Source organism: Perca fluviatilis, chromosome 21, assembly GCF_010015445.1.
Source record: "Perca fluviatilis chromosome 21, GENO_Pfluv_1.0, whole genome shotgun sequence".
NCBI classification, from domain to species: Eukaryota; Metazoa; Chordata; class Actinopteri; order Perciformes; family Percidae; genus Perca; species Perca fluviatilis.
In genome coordinates, this window is record NC_053132.1 from 29,344,417 (window position 1) to 29,367,348 (window position 22,932).

The 22,932-nt window shown below is 39.0% G+C and overlaps 1 long non-coding RNA gene across 1 annotated transcript; it reads right to left on the reverse strand.

The window, feature by feature from the left end:
- Window positions 1–943: 943 nt before the first annotated feature.
- Window positions 944–4,476, reverse strand: LOC120550699. The gene is made up of 4 exons (XR_005637766.1): window positions 4,115–4,476; window positions 3,470–3,688; window positions 2,482–2,625; window positions 944–1,052 (listed from the first exon to the last, which is right to left on the reverse strand). It is a non-coding gene; the product is annotated as an uncharacterized LOC120550699 (long non-coding RNA).
- Between the last annotated feature and the right edge of the window lie 18,456 nt (window positions 4,477–22,932).

Here is a 22,932-nt window from a genome sequence, read left to right on the forward strand (position 1 = left end):
GATTCAGAAGAGACCTCTGAAATGGTTGTAAAGTGTGCTGGGTCTTCATTCAATCATACACCACATACCTTTTTGTATTAATGTATTAAAACATGTTTAGGCCTAAGTACCACGGGGTACATATTCATTTCATAATGCATAATGGATATTACTGAACAACAAAACTTGAAATTCAGGGGAATGAGTGTCTGCTATGGTTTTATCTCGAATTTTCAATAGCTTACCTTAAGAAAGTAAAAGAGTACAGGATTTTGTTGGGTCATCAAGCAATATTAAAAATAGACAACTATGCTGAAAACAAGGCAAGCAAAACTATAAATATTTTCTGCAGTTACAGTATAAATATACCATTGTTTTTTGTTGTTACAGTGTAAGTCAAACTTGTTACCCCTTTGTTTCACGTAGTTACAGGGTAATTACAACATAGCGGGCTGTAAATTAAAGTGGCACTTGTTACCCCCTTGTTTCACGTAGTTACAGGGTAATTACAACATAGCGGGCTGTAAATTAAAGTGGCACTTGTTACCCCCTTGTTTCACGTAGTTACAGGGTAATTACAACATAGCGGGCTGTAAATTAAAGTGGCACTTGTTACCCCTTGTTTCACGTAGTTACAGGGTAATTACAACATAGCGGGCTGTAAATTAAAGTGGCACTTGTTACCCCTTGTTTCACGTAGTTACAGGGTAATTACAACATAGCGGGCTGTAAATTAAAGTGGCATTTGTTACCCCCTTGTTACACGTAGTTACAGGTTAATTACAACATAGCGGGCTGTAAATTAAAGTGGCACTTGTTACCCCCTTGTTACACGTAGTTACAGGTTAATTACAACATAGCGGGCTGTAAATTAAAGTGGCACTTTAATCAAACAAACAACTTCAAAACAGATTGTGAACTTTTCAATTTTAATGATATAACATAAGTTAACATTTTTTCCCCCTTTTTTTTTTTGCTCTTCCTTGGTTTCTTCATTTTTTTCTTCTTTTTCTTCCCTTTCTCCGAGGATTCTGATGATGAGGAGCTGGTGGAATCCCACGAGGCTTGCTGTTCTGTATTATATAAAAGAGAAAAAAAAATATTATGTTAAAAACCTACTTTTGCGAACTAGTCCCTTTTTTTGGCCAATCAGAACCAGACCAGTCTAGGACACCTCTCTGGACTCTCTAGATCAATAATTATCGAATTATTGATGTTTTACTTTTGGATGGCTATAACAGGGTCATTTAGAAAAAGGGGTGTGGCAAAACACACTCAAACACCTCTAAATCCCAAAGGAAAATCCCAAACTTCACAAAAATTGATGAGCATGTGTGTCATAACATGCTAAAGAATCAGGCAGTTTCATGGAGATCAGACAATAGATGGCATTATAACTGTCAAAAAGCTTTGAAAAACATACATTTCTTATGGGAAATTGCCTGTAATGGCTATAAATGGTGTTTTCCATCTATTATTTCATTGGTTAAATGCTTGCTAAAATAAAAATGAATGTCTTTTAATGCTTGTGTGCTTAAATGCCTTAAAAACCTTAACAGCTTGAACCCCGATAAATGCTGCTTGCAGCTTTAATTTATTTTGTCTTTTCAGTAGTTTTATTTTATTTATTTTTGATAAAAATAGTGGATAAACCTGCCAAAAGCATACTGTTTGTGTTTAATCCAGGGTCTGATTTTTAATAAAAATAAATAAAAAACAGTTATGACTGTTTGAAGGCATTTTATTTCTAAAAATATTATTAATAAATATTTGAATATATTTGAATATTCGTTTTAATAAACAAATGAACTTTGAATAAGATTTTTGGGCAAAAGTTAAAGCCCTATTCTATATTGACAAAAGTCAGTAAATTTATTTTTAGATTATGTGGATGAAAAACAACAACGCCCAGAATTCACTTGTTTTGCTGCCCTAGGATGCCACGCCTACCGGTGAGAGAGAGCGCCGTTAAACACAACGAGGAGGAGGATCAGGAATTTCCTTGGCAATGTTAAAACAAACATCAACCGATCACTTGTTTAGTGTTCATGTAAACACTATACAGATTCACCAATCGGAATGAATTAAATTAGATGAAACAAAATGTGTGCATGTAAACACTGCAGTTTTATCTTTCTGGGCTTCTGGAAGAACATTTCCATAGCTTCTTGATATGGGAAGTCAGAAACATCTAGGGATGGGTAGGTTTTAACGGTATTTCTACTCTTACCGACGACACTTCTTAACTGCTTATATACATAATATTATACAAAATATTTAAACAATTAACAACGATACAGATGATATAGGCCTACACAGTGCTTTAATTTCAGGAAGGTAACATATCTATTTCTCAAGGAAGATGTAGATAACGGCTTTTCAACTGCAGTCCTTTTGTAAAATATAATTGGGATAAATAACTACTCAACATTAATTTGTTTACTCCAAAGCAACATAGTTCTTCTAACAGAAATAAATAACAATGAAGCATGAAACACAAACCTGAAGAATCTGACACTGTCGGATCAGCATGGACTTGAGACACTGCAGTTGGAACAACAGACTTCATCTTTTCAATCCCCTTCTTCAAAAAGTCACACTCATCTTTAAGCAAGGAGATCTCTGCTTTTAGAGTAGAAATTTTAGCTTTAAAAAAAATAGAAAAGAGAAAAGTTATAGGTTTTATTACTCTTCAATGTCTTCTCAAAACCCCATAATTTGACTTATTTCTCATTCTTCATAACATCAAATCATTTCTGGTAACGTACATTATATATACTTAATATACTTAAATCAGTATGTCCGATAATAACCAACAATTAGCAAAGACCCGCCCCTCTTAGTTACTGTGTCCAACAAGCTACGTCACTCTCATGCCACAACGTTGCAGCGTCCCAATTTGCATACTATCCATCAGTGGCAGCTGGTGATAATTATTTTTGGGGGGGCGCTTTTTTTTGGGGGAATACAAAGCAGTACTTTGAAACTGGGCAAAACAACCAGCACAACTTTATTTAAACAACTATGTATTTAAAAAGAGCAAGACAATACAAGATTCAAGTTACAAACATAATAAGATAGTGACTGAGTTTTTTTTTTTAAACTCACAACAACAGAGTAACTTTGTTTAACTGTAGTGTTATTTTTTTTCCCCCTGTCTTCATTTAACTCCTACCTTGGGCATGAAACAAATTGCACCCACAACCAGTACTACTTTCAATTTGAGATTATGCAAAATAATCTTTTACCAGAAGTCTAGCATGGCTAAACTAAATGATTCAGTATGGTAATCAAATTTAGATAGGCCAATTAGGTTCAAACCCAATGTACTCAAACCACAACTTAAATATCAAAAACAAAGAAAATTAGAAATATAAAACCAAATTAACCAAAAACTGAGATCTCTCATTTCATAGAGATAAACAGGGGAATACTAAATCAGTCTTTGTTCAACCCTGTTTCATTAGTTTAAGTGCACTCAAGTTCCTACCACCACCCTTAGCAGGGTAAAACTGTCCATCCTGGCTCCTCAGAGAATAGAGTAGGGAAACGACGGGAAAATCCTGTGAGTAGTGGAGATGATGATGGCGAAGATCGAGTGAGCGGTAAGAAGATGGTGATGATGAAGATGAAACCCAGAAGGCAGTATGACGACAGTGACTTGAGCAGCACAGTTCTGTCTCTAGTAGAGTCTCACCAAAAAAACAGCCTGCACAAAATAGTAGAATAGTCACTCACTTGTCCATAGTAACAGTTCACTTGTGTTTCTCCTCAAGATACAAAATATTCTTACATACTACACATTTTAACCACATTTCACTTAAACATTTTAGCTTAAACTCAATGTTATTTGTCCATCTTAATTGACTAGCTAGCTTACAGAAAACATAGCAGTCACAACTAAAGGACGGAAAATACATACGTGTCTGTAGCTGAATTAACCAACAGCTAAGTTAACATTTTCCTAAATGTACAATGACAACAATTTCAATATTAACCATACCCTTTTATCAGGTTCATCAGGTTAGTAGCTAATTCCGACTGGCTTTAAAACACAAATCAAGCAACAATTCTCAAGGTAAACAACACCGATAGTAGTAATTTGCTGTTGCTGGCTAGCGCTAAGATAACTCACCGGAATATTCAATTCACACGCCGTTTGGACGGGGTCGGCAGCTCCACGACGTTGTATAACTTCTCTTTCACCCTTTCAAGAATCTCTCCTTATTTATTGTTGCTAGTTTCCTACTTTAATCAAAGTGGTTAGACCATTTCAACAACACAGGAGCTACCTGCTGGCTCTACTATTGTGCCCACGTTCACTCTCCAGTAGCGGCCGGGGGAAGAGTTGAATGACAGGTGTTGAGAACCAATCAGATTGGATAAAATAACATATCTCCAATTCTGATTTGCCAGGGACGCAGCGAGGTGCGTCCGGAGGAGAATCTTTAAGAAACCAATTAGAGACCAGCTTCAGGTCACATGCTGGCCGAAAGTTTAAGGACTCACATACACATCCATTTGGCCGGCGTCCCTGCAGCCAAGAAACCGGAGGAAACATATTGAAACATAGAAAATAGTTAACGGATTAAAGCCAGTTTTTATAAAATGCTGAGGCTCTTACTACCAGCCGGCATATCGTATGAGTAAACTATTTTATTTTCTTTTTCTTTTTTTATTTCATTTTTATATCATTTTTGTATACATTTATATTTCTGGAATTTTGATGGGGGCGGCGCCCCAGCGCCCTCTATTGACAAGCCGCCACTGCTCTTAAAAACATAAGATTGTTGTTTTGCATGTATAGGCTATATCACATAGGCCTAACATTTGAATAGTTACCAGTAAGTTATGAATTACTTTATAAATCATTTAGCCCTATATTTTTTTAGCATATGTCATAGCCTACATACCATGCAATATTAAAATAGTTAGCCCTTAGATATGAAATATTGCATATTATTTATATTTTTCCTGGTTTTTATTCCCCAAATATTATAAATTGTTCCCTGATAATTACATATACATACTTTATAAGTACACTATAATTACTGAAAGGTACCCGCTGTCAATTCGATTGTACTTCGCTTCCGTCCTTTCCTGGTTGTTACCCCTATATTACCCAAATATTATAAATTGTTCCCTGATAATTACATATACATACTTTTATAAGTACACTATAATTACTGAAAGGTACGCTGTACATACTTTATAAGTACACTATAATTACTGAAAGGTACGCTGTGGTACGCTGTAAATTCGGTGTACTTACGCCATACTTTTCCTGGTTGTTACCCCTTTATTACCCAAATATTATAAATTGTTCCCTTATAATTACACGTACTTACTTTATAAGTACACTATAATTACCGAAAAGTACGCTGTAATTTCCCTGAGAGGGTTAATCACTGTGTTTAATGTTATATCACTGAGTATGATGAACGTTTTTCAGCACCAAAAGGGGGGCATGATAGAAAATGTACTGCTATACTAGGGTGGCCAGATTTCCCGGAACTAAAATCAGGACACTTTGCGTGTGACCGTAGTGCTCGTGCACACACACGCTTTTTAATGTGAACATGTGCACACACACGCTTTTTAACGTGAACATGTGCCACAAAGAATGCTGCGACTTTTTGAGGATTGTACTGTAAAATGCCTCCTGATCTATCCAAACACATGAAGCGCATTTTCAGTAATATTTTTCTTTGTAATTATGTATGGTTTTAAAAAATGGGAACTGCTGTAGATGAGAGAAGTGTATGCGCGTTGTGCACACGCTACATTATGGCCAAGCATGCGCCCCTAAAATAGCATCTGAATAACGCGCTACTGACTTTAGACTAGCACCACTGACTTTAGACCAGGTTTTTCCTGGTCAGTGGCGGAATTGTTTTCTGAAACTGCAAAATAGGACCACATAACGTTTGCGCCGGAACACGCCTCCTCTTTTCGCTGAACCGCCCCATGGAGCGCAAATAAATTCCCTAATTTACCGACGTGCGTCTGTGGAGGGAAAAGTCCGCTGTGCGTCGGGTGCAAAATAGGAATGATACATGCGTCGGTGTACAAAGGCAATTGCGCTGAGCGCAAGATAGGGCCCTTAGTGAGTTTCGTGTGGGACCAACTTTATTTTTCAGAATTAAAGCATTCTTTTGGAAAATGCATCCACTGAAGGCTAGGAAGCACTGCGTAGCTTAAGAAAACTGGAAACTGTGAATCAATAGAGAGCACAATGTTAGCGTGTTGCTCACGGCAACGGTTGTTTATTTCTAACCAATTACATACAGTCTCTACTGTATTAGCTCTCTGATAATAACAAGTGCATGTCAAAATGATAATAAAACGTTAAAAAAATAACCAAACTGATGATAAATAATATGAAACAGTCTGACAGAAAATAAATGCACATATATTCAAATGATTTAACACATATTACACCTACTAGACTTGGCTTAATTTAAAATACTAAAAGATACCAAAATAATATAACTTCACTTCACATTCACTGGACTTGGACACCTACAGTCTTTCACATATAACCAATGCTATCACATAACACAAATTTAACCGTAGCATAATACTCACCCATACATACAACATTCTTACACATCATGTTCTCTCATACACGTGCACTTAATATTAGCGCTTGGCAAGATGGCGTCGCCATGTTGCTGAATGACCGGGAATGTAAAACTAGCTTAAAACAGTATTTCTCATCACCATTTCCTCACTGCTGGCTGGCTAATACTCTGAACAAAATATAGAACATGTTTCTTATGTTACAGGATGCTGATATCAATAAATTACACTTACAAACTACTATGAAATTGTAAAACCAAAGTTCATAAGAACTACTCAGCATGCCGGAACAGCTAGCTTCAAAGTTACGCTTTTTACTCTTAACACAAACACCTCAAAATCAGCTCACAGTATCAGATTTCTATAACATTTAGATAATCTGCTGATACAAGCAGTATGAGAATACAATATACAATACAATATGAAAAAGTACGTTTTTCAGTACCTGTGAATCAATAGATAGAGAGCACAATGTTAGCGTGTTGCTCAAGGCAAAGCTCGTTTATTTCTGAGCTGCACATTAGCAGAGCTAAGAGCTACGGTCTCCCTAATGGATCCACAGCAGCGCCATAGCGCCATCTACTGACGTGGAAGCGTAATAGCTTCAATAAGTCTGTGTAAGGATTAGTTACAATGGTTCAAATATTAACAAAAATTGGGGGGGTGTCTGTTTAAACAAAAACATAAAACATAAATAAACATATAGCCTTTTTGACCTACTACAAGTTCATAGCCTCTCATTCATGACCTCAAGCATCATCTAAAGCATTTGGTAAGGTGGGTACATCATTATGCAGAAGTTGTGTTCAAATCAGAATTTGCGCAGTGATGACAAAACAATTTTGCAGAAAAATAAATAATCATGACCATGCTTAAAGGTGCCCTGCCACATGTATTTCATTACTTTGTGGTAATGTCTGAAGTTCTACCATGGACTAGGTAAAAAAATTTTGTGGAAAGAAATGCCTTGTTACCTTGTTTCAAGCCATTCTAGCGTGGTATAGAAAGCCTACAGGAAGACAGCTCGATTTCTGCCAGTTCTCATTAATATTCTACAAGCTAAGCTGTTTGAATCTGATTGGCTAACAGCTAGCCAATGAGAGCCTGGCTGTCAGAATCCTTTTCCCAGCCCAACTGGGCGAGCTAATGAATAGTAATGAGCTCAGGCAACATGATGTCAGACTGACCAGCTTTTGTAATTGGCCTGATATCTCTGCTTATTTCTTTTCAGTGGCTAGAGCTGACAGAGGAGGTAGCAGTTCATTTTCACATTCACAATATAACACAAACACATATGGACCTAACATATTTCAAAAAATGCAAATAAAAACTGTTTTGTATGGCAGGGCACCTTTAATAAATCAGAATTCAAAATGATGTGCCTACGTACCTAATGCTTTAGTTGTGTTGTTCATGTATGAGGTCATGAATGACTATGAATTTACGTCAATTCCTGATGATTTATGGGATATTAAGGAATGCAGTAATACATAATTAATTACATAATGCATAATAATACATACATCAATTTGGGTAAAAAAAAAAAAAAATAAATACATATTTCATGATAATTGTGTACCCCTTACAGTTTTAACAAAAAAACAAAAACAAAAAAAAAATCTCATTTGATAGAGCAGATAGCTTCCCTATTGGAAACATTCATTCCATATATTTGTTAGCGGAACGAATTTGCTCAAGAATCAATTTGTTGGCTGAAAGCCTACTGTGAAATTGCGCACAGGTATCAGAAAAATTGGCCCGTGTAGCACCTTTAACGTGGGAATGGTCATGCGGTTGCTCTCGTCAGTCCATGTGTTGTTTATGAGCGAAAAGATCCACTCAACGGGAGCATTTGTGCCCGGTTAAAACCCTTTCACTGTCTATGGTTAAAACGAGACGGATAAGAAGAGGCATTGCAACAATGTTTACGCAGACTGCTACGATTGACTGACACACACACACACACACACACACACACAAACACACATTGTTAAAATCATACACTGGACGCTTTATTAGTCTTTCTACATGGGTTTAGTTAATGATCGGGCTATAATAACACCATGTCGGCTATGTAATTGCTGACAACCGGGACAATTTCATAGTGGTTGGTTTAAACCGGGACATTTTAGCGTCCCGACAGGCTTTTGTCAGGACTCGGGACATGCAACTCAAAATCGTGACGGGACGTCTAGTCACCCTATGCTATACGGGCAGTTGGACCGAGAAAAAGAAAATAATTTTGCTTTTCCTTCGAAGCCTCACAGTTTAGGAGCGACAACAGACTTGGCGTGTAACAGTTAATAGGAGTCCCCTCCCAATTCACACCACAGTGCGTAAATACCATGTAAACTGTGAAGTCCATCGGATGAACGGCTGTCGAGAAAATTGAAGGACAGACACACAGACAGAGACTGCTTCCATTTTAGTTTGATGAGATTAAATGAGTTTTACTTGTAAACTTCTCTAGAGCCACCAAGTGGCTGCCGCTTGGCTCTGACTGCAAACAGTCTCATCTTAGAGCAAACACGAAAACTGTCTCCCACAATTTGCCTGCAGTTCTGCAGCGACAACATGCAACATCCTCAAAACAAATAGTCTTAACAACGGCTTCAGGAACTTCAAAGACTGTCTGCTGATGTGGCGTCAATCCTTTTAGCTGAAAGCATTCACGGCTAAATGTAGCCAATCTGACAACTTCCATGAGTTGACAGGCTGTGCAATACAGTAGTCATGGTGTGTTGGAAGGAAAGGCTTGTTGTGCTGTAGAGCAGTTCCTATGTCAGTCTGATGAAGACTGTGTGTGTTCACATATTCAGACTCCCGCTGAGAGCCAAGCTGCTACTCAGACTCTCTTTCTCTGTCTTCCGTCAGTGCTGCCGTCACTCTTCCTTCTCTCTGCCATTGTCATTTTTTGGAGTTGTTCTCCTGTGCCTTGTCTTTCACCCGCTTCCTCTCTCTCATTCGCCCTTCATTGCTCTTCCTCTCTTCCTCTATCTCTGTGTTTTCCGTCAGAGTGATACAGGCGCTCGGCGCTTCGGCCCCACTCATCACTGTGACAGCCACAACTGCCTGACAAGAGAAAACAAATTCCACCGCAGCAGCCGGATATTAATGGACTGAGCTGTATTTTTCTTGTCCTGCCTTTTTCTTTTGTGGGTTGGTGCTCCTATGTACGCATACACACACACACACACACACACACACACAGTGGCAAACCATGTATTTTACACCTGAGCCTTCAGTACTATGCTACAGCAATTAAACATCCTTCGAATAACCTCACCATGACACTGGGGGATTATGGAATAAAGTGATTTAACACAAAGCTCAACACCTAGAGAGTTTCAATACACTATTGCATAGACATGAATACACGGTGTCTGAAACTATCACTTTTACTCAGTATGACAGGATGCCGCATCCTGTCCATCCAAAGAAACAAAAACAAAACAACCAGTCACATTTAATTACACGATGACCACAAAGCAACCAAACATGCTGTTAGACACACATAACACAATCAGGAATCAACAGGCTTCCCCACAAACTCCAGCCTAGTTGCTGGGCTAAACACAGATATGCCACCACGCACACACCACCTCTCACACACACACACACACACACACACACACACACACACACACACACACACACACAAAAAGTAGTGTAGCACTTTACAATTAAATACACAATATCCTACTAGTTATGCACAGTTAACCTACAGTAAACTTTACTTTATCAACGCTGTGTTGAGCTAGATTAGGAGCCATTTCATTGTATTCAATGTACCTGCTGCTAATTGGCCAGAGGCAGTCGACACAGGGTCACTGGCACTATGAGATATAGTGGTTGCAGTCTTGCATTGCCAGACCCTCCTCCACAGCACTGCGGAGGAAGGTTTGACTAGTCCACACAGGATTCCAGGATAGAAGAAAAACTTGCTCTGGTTTATTGGCATTTCTTTAAACCAATCACATTCATCTTGGGCAGGGCTAAGTGCTGGACGCAGCAATGGTGCCTCTGCAAAATAGCCTCAGGAAGAAACTTGTTTTCGTGGAACATGTGTACGTTTAAAAGTTGTTTTAATCGTGCAACAGAAAACTCAGATTGGACAGATAGTCTAGCTAGCTGTCTGGATTTACCCTGCAGAGAGCATGCTTGTGAAGTAGGCTTTAGATCTGGAACAGAGTGAGTTATGGACATGTGTGACTGCACGCTGGCTTCCAGAGAAATGGGGGAATGAAACCTTAATCCAAGTGACACATTTGTCTCCATTAGCAGATTTTTACAGGATTTTACAACACAACATAAAGCTGTAAAGTTGTCTGCACAGTCATAAAGCTTTATAAACCGCAAAGGAAACAATAGTATCAAAACACTTATAACATACTGTAATTTATCTTTGAACATTATGCTGGTAAGCTCACAGGCTCATTTGCTGCAGCAGCTGTCTATATATTTCAGACCTGAGCACAACCTCAGTACCCACCTGCGGGCTCCAGCCCTTTATGGTTCTCCATGGGGGGATTGTATTGATGCCTCCCTGTTCATGCTTTGGTTAGTTTAAAAATTCTGCTCACAGGGAATGTCTGAGACAGCGCCAGATGGCAAAATTAAAATCTGCACTTACATTAATTCTCTGTCAAAACTATCATATTCTTTTATGGAGGAGTCTGACATAAAACAAGAAATGTGTTGTTACTTTATATGTTACACCAGTGGTATTGTTAATAAGTGTTCCTCCAAATGAAGATCATATTTGCCATGCATGCCAAACTTTTGAGCAGTCTTAAAGCTTTTTACTGTAACTTACCTTCATGCACAAAAACAATACACATTTACCTTTCCCTGACATGCAATCACTTGATACCGTTTAATGTTTAAATATTAACTGTTATTTCTAGAAAAATGTTGTTTACGTTGAAAAGGTCTAGCAGCTGGGGATTCATACATGTACTCCAATTTATTGGAAATGTATTTCAATATTCTAAAATGTTTTTGAATGATCAATTATGAGCCAGTTAGTGATTAAAGCTTAATTCAATAATTTATTACATGTTGTTGGCACAAGTGACTGGTCCAAGCCTGCAGCTTACCACCGATGGGATTGTAGAAAGTATGTCCGAGCCTCTCAGATGGGTGAACTGGAACAGTTGCCTGCTTGTCGGTTAAGGATCAGTTAATAAGGCTTGGCTATTTAGCTATTTAACCTCAAACATATCTTTGGCATTTCTATTTTGCAATTTCTTGACACTTCTTGGCTAGTCCACACAGTATTCTGGGATGGAAGAAAAACGTGCTCTGGTTTATTGCCATTTCTGTAAACCAATCACAATCGTCTTGGGCGATGCTAAGCGCCGTATGGAGATAATATCACGCACACAGATGTATGGACACACAGATGCACAACTCAGGTACGTAAAATGCCAAAAAAAAGTTTATTGGAGACTCAATAAACTCACAAGCAAAGGTGTCAAAATCGGCAGGCAAACAGGGTAATCCGAAAAACAGGCAGTGGTCAAAATCCAGGGAAACAACAAACTACAAAACAGGACACTAGGAACACGCTTGAAGGCTGAACACAAAGGAAGCAGACGATCTCGCACTGGGGTAAGGGAAAGACTGACCTTAAATACACAAAACAGGTGAGACAATGAGACACAGGTGCAGCACATTAGGGCGGGGACATGTAATCACAATGGAGGGAAAAAGACAAACAGGAAGGGAACAAGAACACTAACAGAAACCTTCAAAATAAAACCAGACATGGAAAGAACCTACAACAGTGAGAACAAAACGTAACACAATATCTCGACACAGGAGCAGGCATGACAGATAAGGCGCCTCTGCAAAATATCCTCAGGAAGGAACTTGTTATAATGGAACATGTACATTCAAAAGTTGTTGTAGTCGTGCAACAGACTATCACATTGGACGCGTTTTTATGCCTTCCACGTAACTTCTAGGCGAGACCCGCCCAACAAAGCAGCTCGATTGGTTGGGGTTAGGCATTGACCTTGAGTGGTTAAGGTTAGGATAGCCGATTGGTCAGGGGATAGGACCTGAACAAATCGGTTCACGTTACCTTGCGTTAGCATGGACGCCTGGCCAATAGTAGTGCGTGAATGCTACTGAAGGGCGGGTCTGCCTAGAAGTTGCGTGGGTTCCATAATAACGCACATTGGACAGATAGTCTAGCTAGCTGTCTGGATTTACCCTGTAGAGATCTGAGGAGAAGTTGTTGTCCTCATAAATCCACCGGAGTTTAAAGTGTCAACACAAAGAAAGAGGAAGGTGACGGCCATCCGCCCTAAATGAGTAAAATCCAGTGGAATTTACGGCAACGGAGCAATCCCGGAAGTGGAACGTCATGGATATAGACTTCTTGGCTGACATATACTCATTTACTGATGGGCAATTGGCTTATTTTGACTGATATAACAGCCTGTCTCGACGATACGAGACTACTCACAAGAAAAACGACAGCATGTGTCATTTAAAAAAAATACTTTAACATAAAAGCATAGATTGCATGACGTGGAGTTTTTTTTTGTTATGTCATGTCAGGTGTTTGCAAAATACTAATTAGACATGTCTATAAAACAAATGTTTGTATATAGCAACACTTCACCCTCAAAATGACCATTTGTATATCAATTACTCACTGAGTGCAACCAAGAATTAAAAAAAGTAAAAGTCAGCAAAATTATATCAAAACATCCATTAAACTCTAATACAACTCATGCTATAAAATCAAGTATCCTTCATCCAGTTGTATGCTCAGTACTTCCATAACACATGCATTTTTGCTAAAACCTTACTATTTAAAACACCCCAAGTATAAACCCAATAAAGGTGAATCTGATTCTGATGAATAAAAAATCGTTATGAGCTATGCCACACTTGAAAACTTAATTTTCTTCAGACGTATGACACAATAAATGAATACTGTATAAGAGAACTTAAAAACTTGTTTCATGACATAACATACATAAATAAAAATGATACACGTATTGTTTGACATCCCTGGTTAGTTGGTTGTTTTACTCTTGTCATGCTGAACCGTGGCTGTTTCCATGCGGGTTGTTAGAACTTTTAAAACCATCTTAGTCCCTTCGTGGGAGAGTGTGGTGAGTGAATTTTAACTTTTAACCGCATTGTGCCTCCTCAGAATTTGTCTTTAAAAAGGAAGCTTGCTGCTTCATGATATAATTTATAGTCATTTTCTGTATGGCATATCATTCCAAACCACTCGCTCCATTTTAATTGCTTAAATTTGACATTTTACCAACACTGTTTCTACGTGGAACCGCCTCAGCAAGTAATATTTACATGGATTGCAGAGTGAGCTAATTAAAAGCACGTGACATGATGCAGTGCCATATAGGCTGTCCTACATGATAGAAAACATTCTGCACCCTACCTCATGCAGCTGGCGCCCTTTCTTTTCGCCCCCTCAGACAGCCTGAGTCTGTCACTGGTGGTGTAGATAAAATAACATGTTTTTTTTAAAGAACTCAACTAAAAGCATCCTGTTTCAAATGTTTCGAGGGTTAGGTTACTTTTAAGATCTACAGGGACTCTGTTCCAGAGATGCGCAGCATAGTGACTAAAGGTTGCTTCACCAAGTTTAGCCCTGGCTCTGCGCTCTACTAGCAGCCCACTCCCATTGACCTGAGAGGCCTAGCAGAATTGTACTCCTTCAAAATGTCTGTAATGTATTCACTCCATGTAATGATTTATAAACGAGCAGCATTGGCTTAAACCAGCTGTGACAGCAATACTGGCATTGTTTTCACCTTCTTAGTGTGTGTGTGTGTGTGTGTGTGTGTGTGTGTGTGTGTGTGTGTGTGTGTGTGTGTGTGTGTGTGTGTGTGTGTGTGTTTGTGTGTGTGTGTGTGTCATCATGGCAAAACGGGGTCCTGGAGACACCTGCTATAGTGGGGACTACTACAAAGGTGGTTTTGAGTAATTTGCCAGGTGTTTATATATCTGTCTGCAGACAGCTTTTCAAAAATGCTTAGTAGTTGAAATCAAAATAAAGGTCCATTGTAGAAGTTAAACCTGCTTGAAATAAAAATGTGAATGAGTTATTCCAGGTCTGCTTTTGATATGTAGTCCCTGAGTTTGACTATATTTGTTAGATGACAAAAAGCTGATTCTGCTTTTATGTGGCTATTAAGACTAAGATCAGAGTCACCTATCACGCCAAGGGGGGCACCACAGGTCATAGAGGTCTCATTTAATATGTTGGAAGTTTAATTTAGCTTAATTGTTAAAAATATAACATGTATACAGATAAAGACATCCATTTTGGTTGGTTACACAATGCAAGTTTTATTACATTCTTTTTTTTTGGGAAATGCAACTCTTGTATTTGGCAATAACTACTGCAATATTTGTAATTTTTTTAACAAAACGCAGGGAAATGTATCACATTGCGTTCAAGCTGTTTATTACAAAATGCAACAGATGATGACAACATGCAAGTGTTGTTAACAATGAAGTGAAAATGTATCACATTTTGTCACATTATTACATTATGCAGTGTTATTACATCATGTGTTGTGATTGAAGGACTTGTTATAGAAGGCAAAAAACAAACAATTACATTTTGTATGTATTTCTACGTGGAGCCCAACACCATTCTTGGGAGAAAATTGCTTCATCCTTTACATACAGTGTGCCTGTAATGGACATGTTTTTGAGACACAGTTATATTATCTGCAGCGTATCTGTCAGTATGAAAGGAAAATCTTTGATTCCTCTATTGCACGACTAGTGTACAGCCTATAAACACACTGTAAGGAGTTCAGCAGTGCCTCGACACATTTACACCAATGACAGCAATTTAATAGGAAAGAGAACAAAAAAAACACAATGCTGCCAGTTTCATGCATGCCTCTGTGGTACTGAGGCATTCTGATTTGGAAATGGCAGGGAGTCGTAATATTAAGATGTTCACAACCTGCTAACTTACTCATCTACGGCTTGTTGCTGTAACCATGTCAGCTCTGACTGCTATTCATCTTTGAACGTTCGTCTGGATAAACAGCAGATGCAGATGCAGATGCAGATGCAATCATAGGCCTGTGTTCAGCGGTCAGGCGGTGCTTGGTAAATCTGAGCCTGTATTATTTTAACTCCTCAGAGATCCAGAGCAGCAGACTTTCTGATGCCTCTGAATGATTAATTTGTTGTTTGAAAGCTGTAGCGGTAATGTTGCTGTTGTTTCTGCAAAAATTTTTTTGCTGCAACCTATGTGTGCAGACACTTGCAGTAAGTTACAAACTGTGGGAGTTTGTGCTAATTCTGCATGCACGCACAGAACTGCTGATACCACCTTTTCTCGTTCAGTCACACCAGCAAATTACGGTTTCAAAATGTCAAAGAGCTGTTACCGGATTCAAACAGACTGTTTTAAATCTCTAAACAACAAGCTGATTACTGGTGTCATTTGTGCCCCCTATAATTACCTCCCTGTTAAACACCATGCTCTTTCCCTCACATTCCTTTTTATTATCATTTTGTTTTTGTGTCTATTTCTCTCACAAACGCTTGGCGAGTCCTAGTGAAAGATTAGGCACCAAATAATTCCTTGGTCCACTGACTTTGCAAATTGGTCATGTCACTGCCACGAGTCAGCAGAAGGCTGAAGAGTTGACTCATATCCTGCGTAACACAGGTTTCGGATTATGAATCAGTGTCGCCTGCCTTTGTAGTCCTAGAAGCACAACACCCTCGGAGCAATGCAACTACATGCTCAATATCGGCCAGTTGACCTATTATAGATCTACTACCTGTATGATTTTTTATTGCATAAGGTCTTCAAAGGGGCTACATACAACATTCAGCGTCTGGCCCGCGCTTGCCCAATATGGTTCTCGGATTGCCTGCACACAGCTCTCACCTCTGATGTCATGTCAAACATGGAGGTGGCTGAGCCAAAATGGCTGCTAGCAATGATAGCAGTTTCAAAGGGAGGGACTCACATGCACTAACATGCACGCATAGCCAGCCCGGCTATCAAAACAAAAAATAGAGACACTCAGATCATAACACACACACACACACACACACACACACACACACACACACACACACACTATATTTTTACATAGCAAATTATTTTTGCTGGTATATTAATGTTCTGAATGTGCTACATAGCCCATTTAAGTCAACTGAGGAATTCTACTTGGGAGAGTCTTAGAAATCATAAACATAAACATATGTTCCCCTACCGAGCTGATGTGGGGTGGTGTCTTAAGTCTGCTGTACATCACCCCAGGTAGGTGCTACACATTGGTGGTGGTAGAGAGTAGTCCCCTGCTCTGAAGTGCTTTGAATGTCTATAGTAATGTAATGTATTATTATTTTTATTATTATTATTATCCTGAACATCTACAAAAAGCCAAGTAATCCCAGAAAATAAAGCTGCAGTTCATTGATCGAAGCCACTTCTCTTTTCTACACTTTTCCCCCTCTGTTGGCTTCCATGTGTGGAAGATACAGAGCACAAATACAGTAATAATTTCAGAAACATTACTACAAGATGCCCTCAGAGAAAATGTATCTGTGTATACAGTACACTCTCCAAGCAAACAGTTTGATGTTGAACATGATGTATGTTACTCCAAAGCAAGGCACAGTCCATCAAATGCTTCCTGTAGCAGTGCAGTGGATCTGCCCTGATTACCACAGGGGATTTAAGTAACGGCAAAAACAGGATTTATACTGGTTTGGAAAGTATATTTGCTCTAGTTTTTCTGCAGAGTACATTTTGAGATTTTCTGGTTGCTTCTCTCACTGATGTTGAAAAAACTCAGCATCTTCATTTGGCTTTACCTAACAGTGAACTTACATATTTTCTTGATGGGAGAGTAGTGCTGCTGCTTGGCTGTGTGTGTGTGTGTGTGTGTGTGTGTGTGTGTGTGTGTGTGTGTGTGTGTGTGTGTGTGTGTGTGTGTGTGTGTGTGTGTTTGTGTGTGTGTGTGTGTAGTGATTAACACTAATCTCACTAATATGAGAACTGGCTGACAACAAAAACACAAGCTGAAACAGAGTACTGGTGTCCACAAAACAAAGTGACTTCCACTCATTTATGTAACAGAAATGTTGAATTGCATACCAATGCAATGCATTCTCATGAACAGGTTTGTACATTATCGTACGTAAGTGTAAATTAGGCGACTACCGTCTGGTCGTTTGAGGCCGGCTACAGAGCTCTGTAAGCCATCGGTCGTATCAGCGGCACTTGGCAGTTAAGTGAAAAACAGATTACTGCCAGCTGGCTACAGGGCACCGTTTAGCCGAGAAAAGGTGACTGTGAGCCGGGTACAGGGCACCGCGAGAAGATGGTCCTTTCATGGGCCGTGGCAGTTGAGTTTAGCCAACAAAAAGTGAGCACCATGCGGCAATGGCAATTAAGTTCAGGCACCAAAATGACTAGTTAAGTTTAGGAAAAAGATTGGTGAATTATTGGAAAGAAGAATTAGGCTTTTTGTGAGTATTAGCCCACACAGTCTGTAAATAGCTATCCATTTTTAAAATCACGCCTATTCTTGACTGATCAGAACTTTTGTAATTAATAATCATCAGACCTTATTTGTTTTTTTATTGACCTTTACTGTAAGGTTTATCAAGACATGCGACAATGATGCTTAATATATTGTTTTTACTAGAAACAACAAAACTCATATTACTGCAAGAAGTTCCATTACATCCTGTTTTATTTTTAAACATGATATGGGGCATCTGACATTAGTTTACGTAATGTTATGGTTTCGGTGTTTTGTTTTGCATTTTATCCCATTTCTGTTGCCTGTTTGTTCATTTCTGTTGCCTTATTGATTTCTGTATGTTTTCTGTGTCTGCGTTTTCTGTATATTTCTGTTCCCTGTTGTGTTGATGTATTCTGTTCTGTGTATTGTGTGTTTCGGTTAATTCCTGTGTTCTGTTATCCCTTGTGTTGCCTAGTGTTGTGTCAAGTGTCTGTGTTTGGTTGATGTCATGTTTTGTCTGTTTTTCCTGCTTCCTGTTTTATTTTGATAGTCTGGTTTTTTGTCTTGTCCGATTTACTTCCTGAGTTATCCTGCCGTTGTTGATTGTCCTGCCCCGCCCTGATGTGTTTCACCTGATGTTACCACCTGTTCCTTGTTTGCTCCCTACCTCATGTATTTAACCTCTGTGAATCCCTTTGTGTCTTGTTAGATCGTCTTGTGTTTCCTCCCTGTGCCCTGTGTTCGTTCCTGCGTGTGCCCGTTTGCGCCTGCCTATGTTTTGCCCGTCGGTTTATTCTTTTGTGAGTGGTCCAGTCCTTGTACTGCTGTTTTTTGTTGGTAATAAATCCCTGAGTCCGACCATCTCCTGCCTGCCTGCCTCTCTCTGCGTTTGGATCCTCATTCTACCGCCACACATCACACGTAATTGGTCAATGGCCAAAAATATAAAAGCATTCTATGACAGAGTGAGGTTAAGGCATAGCCAAACTTTTTCCTCATGACATATAGCCTGTTAAATATGTGAATGATTTGTTTTTGTAATCAATTGGGAATTCCCAATCACATCACTTGGCTATGGAAGCATATATTTGTTATGTTGTGAGGAAATATGAAAGACGGAAATGAAAGTCAAACAAATTTATGCACCAATTTTTCATTTAAAAAAGAAATTGTCTAACCCCTTCTTCCAACATCTCTGCTTCTTACCCTTTTCTTTTGGAAAATCAAAATTTTTGGAGACCTCGCTTTATTTTTGAAAGGCTGTTTTATTACTAGACTTTTTCACATTCACACATTAGGTTTTTTGTTGAGCTCTTATTTACAAAAAATAGTCTTAGGCAGTGTCCTCAGCGTAGAAGTTGATAACAATTCATATGCTCAATCTGTTATGCAAAGCAAAGAGGAAGTCGAAAGAATAAAACAAAGGAACCAGCTATCCCTTGGTCACATCTGGAGTCAGTAAACTCTAACTGTACATTTTGGAAGCATTTGTTACATTTCCTACTGTATGTGTTTTGTACAATTTTGTTTTGTTTGTTCTGAGAAAAAAATATATGCTGAACCCATGTCTGTCCTTTACTAATGCTCATTCTCTCTAACTGCTATTAAATGTTTGCAAGGCCATTGTGGTTAATAAAGTGTTGCCTTTTAATTGGAAATGGCGAAAAAGGTTAACGAAACCAGAAAACAAACCTCACGCTCCATTTCCCAACATCCATCCCTCGGGCCAGGAGGCTCTTCCTCTCGGTTTCCTACAACACACTCGGAACTGTAACAAAGCCTGTTATGCATTCCACAATCTTGTGTGGATGTTAGTCCATGCTTCTGCCCCACTCCACTGACTACAAAATTGGACCATGAACTGAAAACATTGCTTTGGGTACAATGGAGTATGCAAAAAAAAAGGGACTTAGCAGTTTGTGTGCGGTCCTATGTTTTATTCAAGCAGGAGTCAAATTGGTGGTGAGATATGACGGCTTGTGTTGCTTACAAAATCTTTGTCAATTTGTAACGCTTGAATAGAGCATGACAACACGGCTGCTTTTCTGGCAGCTGAAATGGCTTTGACAAGAATTTGGATTGGATGAGGCACTCACTCATCTTTCAAGAAAGATTTATAAATCTTTTGGATTAGGTTCAGTTTTCGTCAGTGATTGTGTTCACAGTAGCTGGTTGACTCATATGCCAAGGTGAAGCAGGAGGTGTTAAGTGAGCGGAACAACATTGTTCGTCAGTGCCTTCCAAAAATGTTCAAAATTGAAATTACAAAAATAAGTCTTTTGCTGTTTTGCTAGTCCTGCATAGCCAGATCTTCCTCCACAGCGCTGCGGAGGAGGGTCTTGCTAGTCCACACAGCATATATATATATATATATATATATATATATATATATAGTGGTTTGATGGACTCATTCCTCCTCACCAACCTCCTACCCGAGAAGCGTTGTGGTCCTATTACAATCAGGTTTTAAAGTGATCATATTATGGTCATTTCTGGGTTCATAATTGTATTTAGAGGTTGTACCAGAATAGGTTTACATGGTTTAATTTTCATAAAACACCATATTTTGCACATTGCTGCAGCTCCTCTTTTCACCCTTTGTGTTGAGCTCTCCGTTTTAGCTACCGAGTGAGGCATCTAACTTCTGGTCTATCTTTGTTGGGAGTCGCACATGTGTAGTACCTAGGTAAAGACTACTAGCCAGTCAGAAGCAGAGTATGAGGGCGTGCCACACTAGCAGCTAGGCGAGCATTATAACGTGTGTTCCAAAGTGACCACGTTTGTCTCTGAAGTAAAGGCTGGACTACAATAGAGCTGTTTGGAGCAGTTTGTGAACAGTGTTTTCTGTTGGAGATGGTAAGTCCCTTTGGGGTGGACTTTGGGCATTTTACTTTGTAAACCTATAACATGCACAAAAAAGATATATAACACAATAAAGGAAAGGGAAAAAGCCCAAAAGCATAATATGAGCACTTTAAGCATAATCCAATCCAAATGCCCAAAAAACATGTCCTCCCTTAAAAATGTAAAAATAAACAAATCAGGAAAATGCATTGCAAAACAAACCCCAAAAAGAATTAAAGTCAACGGGCATATTATTTGGAAATGGTAATCTGGCCTTGAATTGATTTCCACTATATATATATATAAATAAATAAAAGAGTTAAATGATTTCCCCCCATCTTGTCTAAAGGCTGCCTGGTGCCTACATTACTTCTCTGTCTACCTCCACAACATTTTTAAGATTTTTTTGGGGCATTTCAGCCTTTAATGGAAAGGACAGCTAAATATGAAATGGGAAGACATGCAAGAAAATCGTCCAGGTCGGCCTCAAACCCTGGACATTCTGCGTTGAGGCATATATGTGCGCCTGCTCTACCAACTGAGCTAACTCAGCCACTCCACAAACATTTCTATTCTCGCCATCCAAAACAATTATTTTCCCTTTGTTCCGCAGGCCACGCCCCCTTACACCTGTGCTCTCCGACACAGTGCTTCAAGGCGGAGGTAGAGAGTCGGGGTCGGCTGCATGAGAACTGTTGTTGGAGTTTCTCAGAGTACAGTCTGTTAGTCTCACTGCCTTGCTAAACCTGGACTTTGACTCTATAAACTCCCTATCCCCACTCCTAAACCCCTTGTCAAAAGAGAGAAAGCCCCGGCTTTAAAAAATACCTGTGTACGTGTCAATGAATCAACACCTAAATCAGGCCTAAGTGTCAATCAATAAACACAATTAATGTGGTGATAAAATAATTGCTCACAATTAAAATTCATATTAGGCTACAAATAAATGAGCAGAAAGTTGTGATGCAGGCTGACGGAGCACATTACTTTTTGAGTGTGTGCCTTGCAGAGGCTCAATCTTGCCTATATTCAAAGAAAATGCTAATTTGAACTACTTTTGCATCTAAAACATGACTTTAAAACTAGTGATACACACAGAGTCCCAAGAAAAGAATGTATGTTCTGTGTGGCTGTGGAGAAATGGGACAACGAATGGAGCTTTTGGAAGTCATTACTTATTTATGTATTAATGGAATTTGAAATGAGACTTTTCAAAATAACTCAAATGTGATTAATGGTGTTAATTCAGTCGGTAGGCTTTAGTGGGGCAATCAATAGGCTAAGAGGGCAACAGTCAGCAGTTTTTTGAATAAAGTGCATGATTGTCTTTACTACTTTAAGTATTTATTGTGAAATTGATTAAAACATTGGCATTTCTTCAGACAGATAACATCAGGAAGATGGGTAGGTAGGCTCTTGGAAAAGTCTGTTGATGATTCATAATTGATGGGGATGCCTAAAATTTAAAAAAAATTGAATCAGAGAGAACTGCCCTCGAGAAGGATTCGACTCAGTGATCAATTTTCCCCAGAAGAACTCAGATCTATGTAGTCTTTAACTGAAGTAACACCGCTTGAATCACAATAGTTTCATCTGCTATGACTGGGGAAAGCAGCACATTCAGATGGCGAAGGAGCACATTTACACATACTGTACCGAGGTACAATTTTTAGGTGTTTTGTATGTTTCTTTTATGCTGCCTAATACTTTTTCTCCACTACATTTTAGAGGCACGAGACTTCCTCTGCCATGGGTTAGAATACCAACACAGTCTCACTCCCAGCATGTCAAAAACCGACGCTTGATCAGGAGCCTTTGTCGTTAACTTACAGACGCAAAAAGTGTCTTTTAACGTAGACGCAGGGGCCGTTCAATTAATTCCAATGTAATTACATCCACGGCGATATTTCACACTCTAGATTGGGACCTCTTGGCGTCGTTTTTCAATGTGCAGGGTAAAACCATTTCAATCAGGAGAGACTTGTTTGCAGATATGCAAAAGGTTTAATGTACAACAGCATGT